Source organism: Limanda limanda, chromosome 2 (assembly GCF_963576545.1).
Source record: "Limanda limanda chromosome 2, fLimLim1.1, whole genome shotgun sequence".
NCBI lineage: Eukaryota > Metazoa > Chordata > Actinopteri > Pleuronectiformes > Pleuronectidae > Limanda > Limanda limanda.
This window is the reverse complement of record NC_083637.1, coordinates 30824422-30838924: the sequence shown is the minus strand read 5'-3', so window position 1 is coordinate 30838924 and position 14503 is coordinate 30824422.

Below are 14503 nucleotides of genomic sequence, written 5' to 3'. Positions count from 1 at the left end.
GTGTCATTAAGTGTCATGGAAATTGTTGGGCGCATTTTTCGGTTAACAGCTTTTCACACCAATCTGCAGGCAGCAAAGGAAACTCTCCTGTTTCCTGCAGTTTTCAAGCCTGATATCTGTTGTGAGGTGACCCCCCTGCTCCTATGCCTAGAGGAGGCTTTCACATGCAAATGCAAATCAGGATAGTTTCCCTCAGAGCAGATAACACCTTTTTATAAGAGGCATCAACTAAATTATCTGGCTGAGCACACCAGGCTGAAAATATATATAAAACCTGAAATTTTAAATTGTTCTTAAATAAGTAAGTGTGCTATAATGAATTACATTGTATACCACGAACAAAGGTCAATGCTGTCAAATGAAACAATGCACTTTATTTCAAAATTTTATTGTCATCCAAAACAATCCTGAATCTCAACCACTGTACAGAGTGGCATGATCACAGTCACTTTTTCAATTGTGCTGGTTAAATGCACAGAGGATTTGTTAACCACACCTCTACCAGCAATCCGCTCAACAGGAAGAAATTATGCTGGGTATGATGTGTCTGTGTCCTGTAAGCTCCAAACTTCTACCGGCTTTCCATAAAAATATCTGTCCTCCCAAAATACTGGCATCATATTCACATGTCAATGGCACACTAAGCTGTTTTCCATGAATTATTAATGCTACCTTTTCACCACTACTTTCAAAATTGCTACGAAACATTCATTGATTTAATGATTTATTTTTTCAGTGTAATATTTAATCTCCCATGGACTGCACAGTGATAAAACACAGCAGCCGGCTGTTTGGCTACAACATACATCTCCACTCAGTTTGATTATTATTTTAAATATAAAGAAGACACAATATAGAGCTGAAATTCCTTCATAATTTCAACTTCAATTGTCTAATTGTTGTTATTAAACTTTCTCAGTATTCCATTAAAACAGTCAACACTTTTATCCAAAGCGACTTACAATAAGTGCATTCAACTATAAGGTTACCAACACAGAACAGCGAGAATCATGTATGTAAATTTACTTAACACCAGAAAGAATAAACGAGTCCTCAGTCACTCATCCCATATGAAGTTGCAATTTAAAAGCTGTTTTAACCGCTGCTTTAAGATGACAAGGACAGTTGTGGAGATTTACTCTGAAAACCTCACGTCACTCGCGTCATCAGCTGATGGGCTCGTCCAATCACAGCATCGTGAAGGCAGAGCGTGTATCCCGCAGACATGAAGCGGCTCTTGTTAGCATGGTCGGAACGAGTGACTCTGTTTTCCTGGAGGAGAAGATGAGTGCGTGTGTAAGCAGAGCTGCGGGCCGGTGTGGACGAGTCGAGGCGGAGAAGACGGACGCACAGTCCCTGAGTTAAGGTAAGAGCTAAGCTAGACGGAGCCGCCATTGCTAGCTACTACCAAGCTAACTCGTACATCTGAAAGCATGTCCGCCACTTTGGGATAGCGAGAAAGTTGCTAAAATACGAATACAGCATCGAGTGCTTGAGCAGATCTAGTGCATGTGTAAATATGTATGAATTACTTAGATGTAACGGTTTGTTCTCGTTAAGTTTTTTCATCAACGTGACTTTTTTCTCTGTTTTCTCAGCCTCAGCCCCCCCCCACACACACACACACAACGACGCGGTCACTAGGCCGAGACGCTGAAAGTCCGGATTTAAAGTGCGGAAAATTAAGCCATTGAATGTAAGTAACTGTTTATGAATTGTTTTGGTGTTTTTTTGCTGTGGATCTTCCAACGGTGATGCAGCACAGCTATTTCTGTTTATTAATAATAAAATCATGTTACTCATGTTGTTTCCAGCTGCCTGTCCATGACGTAGTAAGACACACTATGAGCCAGTATGATCCGACCAGACCTTGCATCAGCATTGAGGAGTTGTCGGAGAAGAAAGAGGGTAAGGTTATATTCATTAAATAATTTTCCAGTTACATGTAAAGGTGTATTTTGTCATTGAACTGTGCTAATTTTACTGATTGTGCTTACAGCTGATTGAAGCGAGACAGATGACATGGATCCATCCTTCCACAGCCAGGAGCTCACCGACCTGTGTGCCACACTTCATATAAGACTGGAAGCTACACTGGATCTCACAGCTACACACCACAGACGTCTACACACTGGAGAAGATTCAGACAGAGTCCCACAAAGAAGTCATGACCCAGAGGCTGCAGACAGACATTTCAAACTTCACCTGAGTTTTTCACTGGCTAGGCCAATTGTGTTTGTACAATATTTGTGCTGTATGTAAATAAAGCTTTGACTCCACATATACCTTGTTCACATTTGTTCCCTGTACAATATGTTCACCTATAACATCAAGCATCATATGAATGTATAGTTTTATAACTGCAGTGCTTTCGGTAAAGGCTTACTAATAAATAATAATAAATATTAATATATACATTATTAGTAACCACTATATATACATTTTTATTATTAATATTGTGTGGGAGGGGCTTACCCCACGTGTGGAATGCAATGACCCCACGTGTGCACTGCAATAGCAACTTCTACCAGCCAATCACGAGTGACATTTGGTTTCAAGGGTCTGTGGTTTCCTCCAATGGTGAGTAGAGAGAGGCTCTTGCCAGCGGCTTGACTCCGATTCATATGCTAATTAGATCACACGTCGCGATCGCTCCGCGCGGCTCTCTCCTTTGTTCTCCATATCCCCATTATGGGACATTCAAGTCGTTTCCCTCAGCTTATTGCCACTGGCGAACGCCAAGATCACGTCATGGAAACCGTAGGTAAATGCAGGGGATTAGGTCTGTCCCAAGAGATTTCCTGTGACAATAATACTGCTTTTCGTCTAGTGAAATGTCATTTTATAATATAGTTTGGGCATTAAAATACATTGACATCATTTCTAGCGAGAAATGTGCTCTTTGCTTCCACAATCTTCAGCCAGTTCATGCTTATGATCTATATTTTAATAGTTATAACAAATATTTTTCAACTCTCGCCCGATAATCAGAGAAATGTAACATTTTTATCGTTGCTATGGTGGAGGCTGTGAACGCTCCCATGCCATAAGCCACATTGTAGCCAAGGGGCAACGTCCTGGGCTGAGTGATGAAGCCTATACGGAAGTGTAAAAAAGCTGCAGTTCCATGGGAAGCCGCTACGCCTGGCTCCAAGAAGCAGATAGTCCCCATTGACTCCCATGTTAAAAAGCCTGACAGAATTAAACCTGTTTACAGCCTGGTACAAAAATTGTTTTTAGTCTCAATAGCGAGATTCTTCCTTCATGACAACTCTGAGGGGGGTGAATTTTTTTCTAACTCCCTCATTTAAGCGATATAGAGGTTTGAAATGACGATTGAAGAGACGATTGCGTGACGACTGCTAACAGGCTAATGCTCGTCGTTGAACAGGTCTGTGGAGAGGTTTCACTCACGCATTGGATGAATAACACGGTTTGATGTTCTGCTTGTTCTCCTTACGGACAAGCTAGAGACGTCTGCGCTCCTGTTTCTGTGGTAAGTAGAGGTTAGTGTTTTATTTATGTGTTAGTAGTGATTCGCAGGTATCAGTGTCTCTGTACCTGGCTCGTTAGCTTAGCTCCGCTAGCCCGCAGGCATGATACCAGCAGCAATGGCGATGCACACAGGTGCGTACGGGAGTTATTGAACCTACACACACCGACATGAGACGACATTAGCCGGTCCCCCCAGCAGAGAGAAGCGTTACAGTTTGATGATGAATCTTTTAAACTGAGACAGGCGACTGTGTGTGTCCGGAGAATTAGCTCCACCACGTTAGATATCTAATGTTATGTGAAGTTTTTCATTCGCCCACCCATTTGACTTGACAATGATTCTGATTCTAATTCTGCAGAAACGGATTTAATGTGATCAATTGAAACCTGAGTATTTAAAGTCACATCTGCATTGTAGGAGCAGCTGTTTAAAGTAGCATTACGTCTCCTAAAGCTCTTTATTCAGAGTATTGCTGTTGATGTGTTGTAACGTGTTACAGTGAAAACTAACCTTGTCTGCTACCTTCAGTTTTTACATCGCTTATCTTAGGCAGACTTCACTGAATTATTGTGTTAATTATAAATAAATTATAGGAAGTGTAACTTTACTAGAATAGACAGTCACATAGACAACCCGAGGCTGATGTCCACCAACTATTTCCTAAGCTGAAATTACTATGATCTGATGAACTTTGAAGTAATAATTTAATTTTTACCATGTAAAAGTCTGTTAAGTAGTTAACCTGGCACATGTATGACTTTATATATCTGTGTATTTGTGATGTATGTTCCTCTAGGAGGTCCAACATGAGACACAACTGGAATCCAACCAGACTCAACACTGACTCCAGGTACAGACCTGTTTTCACTACTTACAAACAATCAAAGCAAAGTATTGCACATAATACATAATGTATTAAATAATATATACAATACTTTTAATGTGAAAGAACTCCATACGGTACATCCATTGTCTTGGTAGTGCACAGTTTAATCCAAAAGCTTTTTTTTAAATACATACTTGAATATCCACAGAAAATAAGAACACAAACTTTGTTCATAAGTAACACTTCCTCGACAATAATGACATACTTTTATGTTTCCTATCATTTTATTACGGACGGACGAGCCTGAAGGACACAGCTGTGCTGACAGTGTTCTGCCTCTTATGGCAAATTAGACAAATAAAACAATAGGTTCTTATCTAAAGTGTATCAAATCAGAAACATTGTTGTAATAAATGTTCGTTTTTTTAACCAACCATTCTGAATATAGAAATTAACTCCATTATCCATGACACTTAGCAATGAGCCAACTCTAAACAGTTGCAGGCCGTCTTTAGTTAAGGGAGCAAAACATGAAGCTCGTGCAGGTCGTCCTCATGTTGACCAGCCTGAAGCTGACGATCTCCACCATATTGCTGCTGAGGACAGATCAGGTGCTGCAGTGCTTCATCTAATGAAAAGAAGAAACTCACTGTTAAATAATGTTTTGTGTTGTGTATGTTCTAGCAAAGACTGGTTCATACAGTTTATTCTGTGTTCAGCAGGTGGAAGCACCACAGATTTCAGACAGAACCGATGTACTGGGTTCTGGGTTTGTACCCTGATGGTTAAATGCACATATTGTAAGTCGCTTTGGATAAAAGCACTGAAAGAAATAAAACATTTTATAAACAGATAAAATGTCTTTCTACCTCATCTGTAATATTCAAGGTGATAATCTCCCACAGAGCTGTTGATAACAGTCCACATCAAGTCTCTTGACACTTCCCTCAGTGTGAAAACATAATTATATAATTAATATGAGAACGGTTTACAACACTGGTGTTTGGAGATTATAATCATATCTAAACAGTCTTATTCACTCTAAAATTCCATAACAGGCTAAATAAACGAGGAGGCAATAGTAATGGTGGATATACCAGCCTGTATCATAATTTTTGTGAAACATAGTTACTATTAGAGATGAGCCGGATACTCAGCTGAAACGAGTATCCGGTACGGATAAAGCACTTTTGCCGAGTACGATTATTATACGAGTAATCGGAGTCATTATCTGTGCTCGGACTGAATGAAAATCCTCACACAGCGTCACAGCGCTCCTCCCGTCACACACGGCTGTGCTCACTCACTCACAGAACAGCTCTCTGTCTCTCAGTCACTCAGGTTCACTGCGCATCGGGACTGTTCCATAGGCTCAGTCAAGGAAGCAGAAATGATTCGTTCATTTCCCGACTGGGTCTTCGGGTACGAGTCTTTGGAAAATTTTTCACGAGACCTGCATTGGCTCAGTAGAGGAGCGCTGCAGATGTAGCGAGGGACGTTCACTGTCTCCCGGAGAGATGGACACTCTGTGTTTTTAGTGTGGAAGGACGTGAATTGTATTTGTTCGAAGGTCATGGTGACTGGTTTTGTTGTTTTCACTTTACATTTACACTTACTTTACAGTAAAGTAAACCTCTATTAAATACAGTACAACATGACAGTTTGTATGGTTTGAAATTGTCATTTATTATCACACTGGCATTTAATTATCACGGCAAACAATTACACTGCACTAAACTTTAAGTGTTAGTGTAAAGTGAAAATGGCAGGACCAGTCTGTGTGACTTGTGGACGAATGTGGTTCACGTCTTTTTGTGCTGGGGGCGCAGAGTGTTCATTTCTCCGGGAGACAGTGAACGTCCCTCGCATCTCACTCACACACACACACACACACACCTGGTGTGGAAATAAATTTAAAAAAAATAAAAATAAAAAAATCATAAAAAAATTTCAAAGTTAAAAAAGAAAGTTATGTTGAACCAGCCCACTTCCGGGTTAAATCACACCCACTTCCGGGTTAGGCCCCGCCCACTCCGAGTACGGATACGGATAATTCATATGGTTAACAGATACAGATACAGATAATGCTGTACTCGCTCATCCCTAGTTACTATCACATGCAACTTACACATGTATTGTGTTGATATTAACATATTAAAATAAAATTTTAATTAAAAAAATTTAACATTAAATCACAACCAAACACACGACTGAAGTTAACCTGCTTCAATCTGTTCATTAGACGTGTTAAATAAACTGTAACTTTTATGACAATTACATATTAAAAACCACTTGAGGCATGTGAGCATATGATTATGATGATATATAAAGAAATAGGTTTTGTTGTTGTATAGTTTCAAGGTTACCTTCCTCTAGCTCATGGTAAAGCTTGCGACCATCCGGTAGCAGCTCCAGCACAGCGCTAGCCGTTAGCACCGGCGGTTAGCATGTCGCAGGTAGCCGGTTAGCTGTAGCCTGAGCTAACCAGGCAACTAGAGCTCTGCTGCCATCGCTCAGCTGTGAGTTGACACTCGTGCTGCTCGTCCTTACCCATTGATTGGTTAGCCATGAACGAGGAGGAGTAAGCACCGGCAAGATGGCGCCAGAGGAACGAATCCTACTAGCCTCATTCTCACTCTGCAGAAACCAACGGGTGACGTCACGGCCCCTCCGTCCATTTATATATACAGTCTATGGTCGTAGCGTGCTGTTTGAATCATCGTCGTTGCGTTGTGTCGTTCAGTGAGCATGAATGTTATTCACGTTGTTTGATAAATATACATGATTATAGATTACACCTCTAATTTGAAGGATCTATCGTATCGTAAATAAAGTTTTTTTTAACTTTCCGGTCCATTTAACACAAAGCTATGTCATAAACATTGACTACTTGGAAGACGACGATGCTATATTCCTTCTGTCAGGTAAGTAGTTTATTTTGATTTGTTTTTAAATATTGTAAAGATCTAGGTTTACAGTTCCAAGTGCTGACAATGCGAATGTGGAGTCAGTCGAGACAGTCAATGGAGTGATATTCATTTGCTAATATTCCATTGGTTTGCCACAGGCTACGGCCTACGGTAGCCTGTGTTACCTGGGATGTAAAGAAATGGTTGGTGAAACCAGTTCAAGACACTTATAAACATATATACACTCATAAATGAGGCACTCTACAATATAAATATAAACATAAACAGATAATGTAATGGTATAAGGAAACTAACGAAAACCATGAATCAGCCCAAAAAATAGTGCTACACGATACAGTGTTAGGTGCAGGGTTAAAGGCCCATTGTAAGGCCTTCATTATACATTAATTATAAGTTTTGAGAGCTTCCCTATTTTTGGAAAGTGATAGTTTGATTTAGTTTTCTCAAATTAAGGATGGTTAATGATTGAACTTTGATTTATTAACAAGGGATGTATTTGTCTACCATTACTCCACAATATCAGATCCATTTGGTTTAATTTATAGTATGCAATATGACAATAAGTGAAGCTACAGGAGTTTCAGCAACGTCAAAAACTGGGACCAAACAGTTTGCTTTGCTTGATGAGGAACAAGAAGGGCAGCCAAAAAGAAGGAGAACTGGAGAGAAACAGAAGCTGGGTTAAGGCCACTACTACCATCCACATACATCAAGGAAGATGAGGGAAATTATCTTACCATTAAAAAGGCCCTTTTAGTTACATACCACAAACGCATTCCTCTCCAACGTGCGTTCACTGTGCAACAAGCTGGACGAACTCCAGCTACTAGTTGGTAAGAACTGTTGGGATTTTAAATTTTAGCTTGTGAAGGTGTTTACAGAACTAAACTCTAAACAATTGAAGGAGGGTGTGGGCAGGAGCAGTTTGGGCCAGATATATGGCCTTCATACCATGACTTCTAATAACTGTTGCTGCTTAGTGTTAATCTTAGTTAGAGTGAATGTGTGTGCGTCACATCGCTGGTCAGTCTCACACCTGTCTTGATAAGATGTCTGATAAGAGCCGCTGCCTGTTGTGGGATTGTGAAATCTGTGGCATTTTTATATTAAAGTAAACTCCCTTAGATTTATTCAGCATTACACAGAGTTCAACCAGCTGCCCCAGCTTCAGGAGGGAAGACAGAAAGGCGTTGATTTGTTTGGAGGATGCAAATGTTTACACAAACAGAACATACAGCCGATAAAGCAGGAACACAATATTTTTTACTCCAATGAACAACAACACCGACCCACAAGGAGTCAGCCGAGTCAAGGCTTGTTTGTACCTTTTTCTAAACTGTCATGAACTGAAGATTTTGCCCAGCAACTATCAGAGAAGGAGCGAGGCTGGGAGCGGCTGCTCGTCATATCCTTATTCCAGTACCAAGAGGGGGAACTACGCCTGCGCACCATGGAGGAAGAACCAAGTCTCAACTTCCCTTCATTATTGACCAATCAAATTATACCTACTGTTATAAAATTAAAATATTACAAACGCCTTCTGTTCGAGGCAACTCTTGACTGTCCGGTGCCGCTAGAGGGCCGTGACTTTTGCTTTGGATGCCCATTGCTTTGCTGTAATTTTTCAGACCTTTTCATTGATAATTACTGTGATGGGAATTTTTGTATTTAGATATGTATAATGAAACAAATGACATTTAGGTAGAATAATTTTACTGAAAGATGTATTTCTGTGATCAAGACTGTAAATCAAGAGTTTAGCTCAAGGTAACACTATGCATATTTGCTCCTGGAAGCCTTCAGACGTGGCTTCATCTATTCAGTGCTGAACAAAGGTTTAAAACAGGGGCCAGAGACGTTGGGTCGAGAAGAAGATGTATTCACACCTACAGTCTCTCAGACCTCTGAGCACATTTGCATGTCATTGTCTTGTAGACTTCAAGGCAGATCATTAGGGCCCGAGCTACGAATGGTGAGAGGCCCTATTGAAATTGTAATGATTATTAGGGCCCGAGCACCGAATGGTGAGAGGCCCTATTGAAATTGTAAGGATTATTAGGGCCCGAGCACCGAATGGTGAGAGGCCCTATTGAAATTGTAATGATTATTATTATTATTATTTTTCACACAAAAGGATGGGCTTTTTGAGGGCTTTAACATGCTCAAAAAGTTATGAAACTTTGCAGTAAGTTAGTAAGTGGTGAAAATTTACGTATTCTGGAGTATTTGGAAATGGGCGTGGCAAAATGGCTCAACAGCGCCCCCTGGAACACAACCCCTAGGTTTCCACCCAGCCCCTAGGTTTCCACATAACTGATTTTCACCAAAATCGGGCAAGAGGTGTATCGTGACTAATCCTGAAAAAAAGTCTCAAGGGGCATTATGAAAAACGCAACAGGAAGCCCGCCATTTTGGATTTAGTGGCCATTTTGGCCATTTTTGGCAATTTTTACTTTAATGTACTTGTCCCAGGGCTTTCATCAGATCAACTTCAAATTCAGATGAGTGTCATCACAACAAGATGGAGAAAAAAGTTGACTTAAAAAATCAACTTTTCCCCACACCGTATGACCGTGGCGTGGCGTCAAAGTTTGATTAAACGCCATCAAAACACGAGGTTCTGTATCTCAGACATATTTGTTCCAATCGATTCCAAACTACACACATAAGACAAGAGACCCGGCCTGATGACATCTGCACTCAAATCATGACTTAATATCACAGCGCCCCCTGGTGGCAACAGGAAATGTCTTTTTTTTTGCATGTCTTACACTTGGATGTATTTCTCCTCATCGATTGACCTCAACCATGTCAAACTGTATCAAATGGGTCTCAAGACATTGATAATGAAGATATAAGATTACTGTGACTTTTCGTCAAACGCCATAGTAATGGCGTGGCATCAAAGTTCATCAGCTCGCCGTGAAACACGAAATTGCTGTAACTTCCGTGTTCATGGTTCCATCTCCCTCAAACTACATGTGTGTATTAACATCCCCCCCTTGAAGACATTCATATAGTTTTAAGAAATGGGCGTGGCAAAAAAACTGACTAGCGCCCCCTAAAGGGCAGCCCCGGCGCTACGATTGGCCGACTTGTACAAAAATTGATTAGGGCATGTGTCTTTCCATTACAAACAAATAAGTCTCTTGGATCGATAGGTTAAACCAAACAGGAAGTCCACCATTTTGGATTTAGTGGCCATTTTGGCCATATTCACCATTTTTACTTTGATGTACTTGTCCCAGGGCTTTTATCAGTTCAACTTTAAATTCAGATGAGTGTCATCACAACAAGATGGAGATAAAAAATGATTTAGGGATTTATCGTTCGTCACACCGCGTGACCGTGGCGTGGCGTCAAAGTTCATCAACTCGCCGTGAAACACGAAATGCTGTTACTTCAGTGTTCATGGTTCTATCTCACTCAAACTACATGTGTGTATCAACAGCCCCCCCCCCCGAAGATATTGATATGGTTTTAAGGCCATGTGACCGTGGCGTTGAAGTTTGATTAAACGCCATCAAAACACATGATTCTGTATCTCGGACATATATTGTCCAATCGAGTCCAAACTAGACATGTAAGACTAGAGTCCCAGCCTGATGACATCTACACAGAAATCATGACTTTAATTCACAGCGCCCCCTGGTGGCTACAGGAAGTGAAGCAATTATTGTCCAATTGAGTCCAAACTAGACATGTAAGACTAGAGTCCCAGCCTGATGACATCTACACAGAAATCATGACTTTAAATCACATCGCCCCCTGGTGGCTATAGGAAGTGAAGCGTTTATTGTCCAATTGAGTCCAAACTAGACATGTAAGACAAGAGTCCCAGCCTGATGACATCTACACAGAAATCATGACTTTAAATGACAGCGCCCCCTGGTGGCTACAGGAAGTGAAGCGTTTATTGTCCAATTGAGTCCAAACTAGACAGTAAGACTAGAGTCCCAGCCTGATGACATCTACACAGAAATCATGACTTTAAATCACAGCACCCCCTGGTGGCTACAGGAAGTGAAGCGTTTATTGTCCAATTGAGTCCAAACTAGACATGTAAGACTAGAGTCCCAGCCTGATGACATCTACACAGAAATCATGACTTTAAATCACAGCGCCCCCTGGTGGCTACAGGAAGTGAAGCTTTTATCCTTGCCACAGAGAGGAAAACGCATCCAACGCGGAGACGTGCGCTTGGTCATCGTTCGCTCTCTCCCCCGACCGCAACAGGCTTCAACGTGCAGGTGCTCGGGCCCGCAAGTGCTACAACGTAGCCCTAGTTATTATTATTATTATTATTTTTCCGGCAAAAGGATGGGCTTTTTGAGGGCTTTAACGTGCTCAAAAAGTTATGAAACTTTGCAGTAAATTAGTAAGTGGTGAAAATTTACGTATTCTGGAGTAATTTGAAATGGGCGTGGCAAAATGGCTCAACAGCGCCCCCTGGAACCCAGCCCCTAGGTTTCCACATAACCGTTTTTCACCAAAATCGGGCAAGATGTGTATCGTGACTAATCATGAAAAAAAGTCACAAGGGGCATTATGAAAAACGCAACAGGAAGCCCGCCATTTTGGATTTAGTGGCCATTTTGGCAATTTTGGCGATTTTTACTTTAATGTACTTGTCCCAGGGCTTTCATCAAATCAAATTCAAATTCAGATGAGTGTCATCACAACAAGATGGAGAAAAAAGTTGACTTAAAAAAATCAACTTTTCGTCACACCGTGTGACCGTGGCGTGGCGTCAAAGTTTGATTAAACGCCATCAAAACACGAGCTTCTGTACCTCGCACATACATGATCCAATCAAATCCAAACTAGACACATAAGACAAGGGTCCCGGCCTGATGACATCTGCACTGAAATCATGACTTAATATCACAGCGCCCCCTGGTGGCAACAGGAAATGTCTTTTTTTTTGCATGTCTTACACTTGGATGTATTTCTCCTCATCAACCATGTCAAACTCTATCAAATGGGTCTCAAGACATTGAAAATGAAGATATAAGATTACTGTGACTTTTCGTCAAACACAGTATTAATGGCGTGACATCAAAGTTCATCAGCTCGCCGTGAAACACGAAATTGCTGTAACTTCCATGTTCATGGTTCCATCTCACTCAAACTACATGTGTGTGTTAACATCCCCCCCCTGAAGATATTCATATGGTTTTAAGAAATGGGCGTGGCAAAAAAACTGACTAGCGCCCCCTAAAGGGCAGCCCCGGCACTACGATTGGCCGACATGTACAAAAATCTATGGGGACATGTGTCTTTTCATAACAAACAAATAAGTCTCTTGGATTGATATGTTAGATCAAACAGGAAGCCCGCCATTTTGGATTTGGTGGCCATTTTGACCATATTCCACATTTTTACTTTGACATACTTGTCCCAGGGCTTTCATCAGATCAACTTCAAATTCAGATGAGTGTCATCACAACAAGATGGAGATAAAAAATGATTTAGGGATTCGTCCTTCGTCACACCGTGTAACCGTGGCGTGGCGTCAAAGTTCATCGACTCGCCGCGAAACACGAAATTGCTGTAACTTCAGTGTTCATGGTTCCATCTCACTCAAACTACATGTGTGTATCAACAGCCCCCCCCTGAAGATATTCATATGGTTTTAAGAAATGGGCGTGGCAAAAAAACTGACTAGCGCCCCCTAAAGGGCAGCCCCGGCGCTACGATTGGCCGACTTGTACAAAAAATGATTAGGGCATGTGTCTTTTCATTACAAACAAATAAGTCTCTTGGATCAATATGTTAGATCCAAGTCCAAACTAGACATGTAAGACTAGAGTCCCGGCCTGATGACATCTACACAGAAATCATGACTTTAAATCACAGCGCCCCCTGGTGGCTACAGGAAGTGAAGGGTTTATTGTCCAATCAAGTCCAAACTAGACATGTAAGACTAGAGTCCCGGCCTGATGACATCTACACAGAAATCATGACTTTAAATCACAGCGCCCCCTGGTGGCTACAGGAAGTGAAGCGTTTATTGTCCAATTGAGTCCAAACTAGACATGTAAGACTAGAGTCCCAGCCTGATGACATCTACACAGAAATCATGACTTGAAATCACAGCGCCCCCTGGTGGTTACAGGAAGTGAAGCTTTTATCCTTGCCACAGAGAGGAAAACGCATCCAACGCGGAGACGTGCGCTTGGTCATCGACCTCTCTCTCCCCCGACCGCAACAGGCTTCAACGTGCAGGTGCTCGGGCCCGCAAGTGCTACAACGTAGCCCTAGTTTGTAGATGATGCAGACCAAATGTCTGGTCTTCCTGGTCAGGACATGCAGAGAGCTGATTGGATAAACTTTATTCTCATGTGTGAGGAGGGGTCAAACTTGTATGAATGGAAATGTGATTTCATTGTTCAGAGCTCTTGCTTGAATCTGTCAGTGATGATAGCAAGTTGCCCCCAGCCGTAGCTGGGTAAGAATTAAACACAGAATTGATAATTGCTTGTTGTGTCATAGTATGTAATATTCCAATACAATACTTGATTGAACAAAACTGAGGCTCTTCTCATATTTAGGATAAACGAACATGCAACGACAGAACATAGACTTCTCTTCATCTTCCGTTCTGTGTTTCATGGAGATGTGGCTGTGTGGTTCCATACTGGACTCTGCGCTGCAGCTGGCTTGCTTCCAACTTTTCAGAGCGGACCGCCACACGGAACTCTCCGCCACGACGAAAGGTGGAGGAATCTGCTTCTATACTAACTGTGGCTGCTGCAATGATGTGACAGTGATTCAACAGCACTGTTCTCCTGATCTGGAATATTTTTTTATCAAATGCAAACCCTTCTACTCCCCCGTGAGTTTGTTTCATTCATTATGTCCAGTGTTTACATTCCACCGCAGGCTAGCGTGCAAGAGGCATGCTCGCCGACCAGTTACTGTGTGTGGATCGGACTAACCCGGACTCCTTAGTTATTGTCCCCGGCGACTTTAACAAAGGAAATCTCACCCTCCAACTCCCAAAATACAAACAATTTATTAAATGCCCGACCAGAGAGGAGAACATTCTGGATCACTGTTACACCACAGTAAGCAGTACTGTACTCAACACCATTTCGCAGCCAATAACTCTGACAAATGCCTCTGTCTGGAAAGGGGCTTGACAGATTACAAATCAGAATCAGAATGTATTTATTGCCAAGTAGGTTTACACCTACCTGGAATTTGCTTTGGTTGAAGGTGCATACAATGAACATAAAACATAAAAAT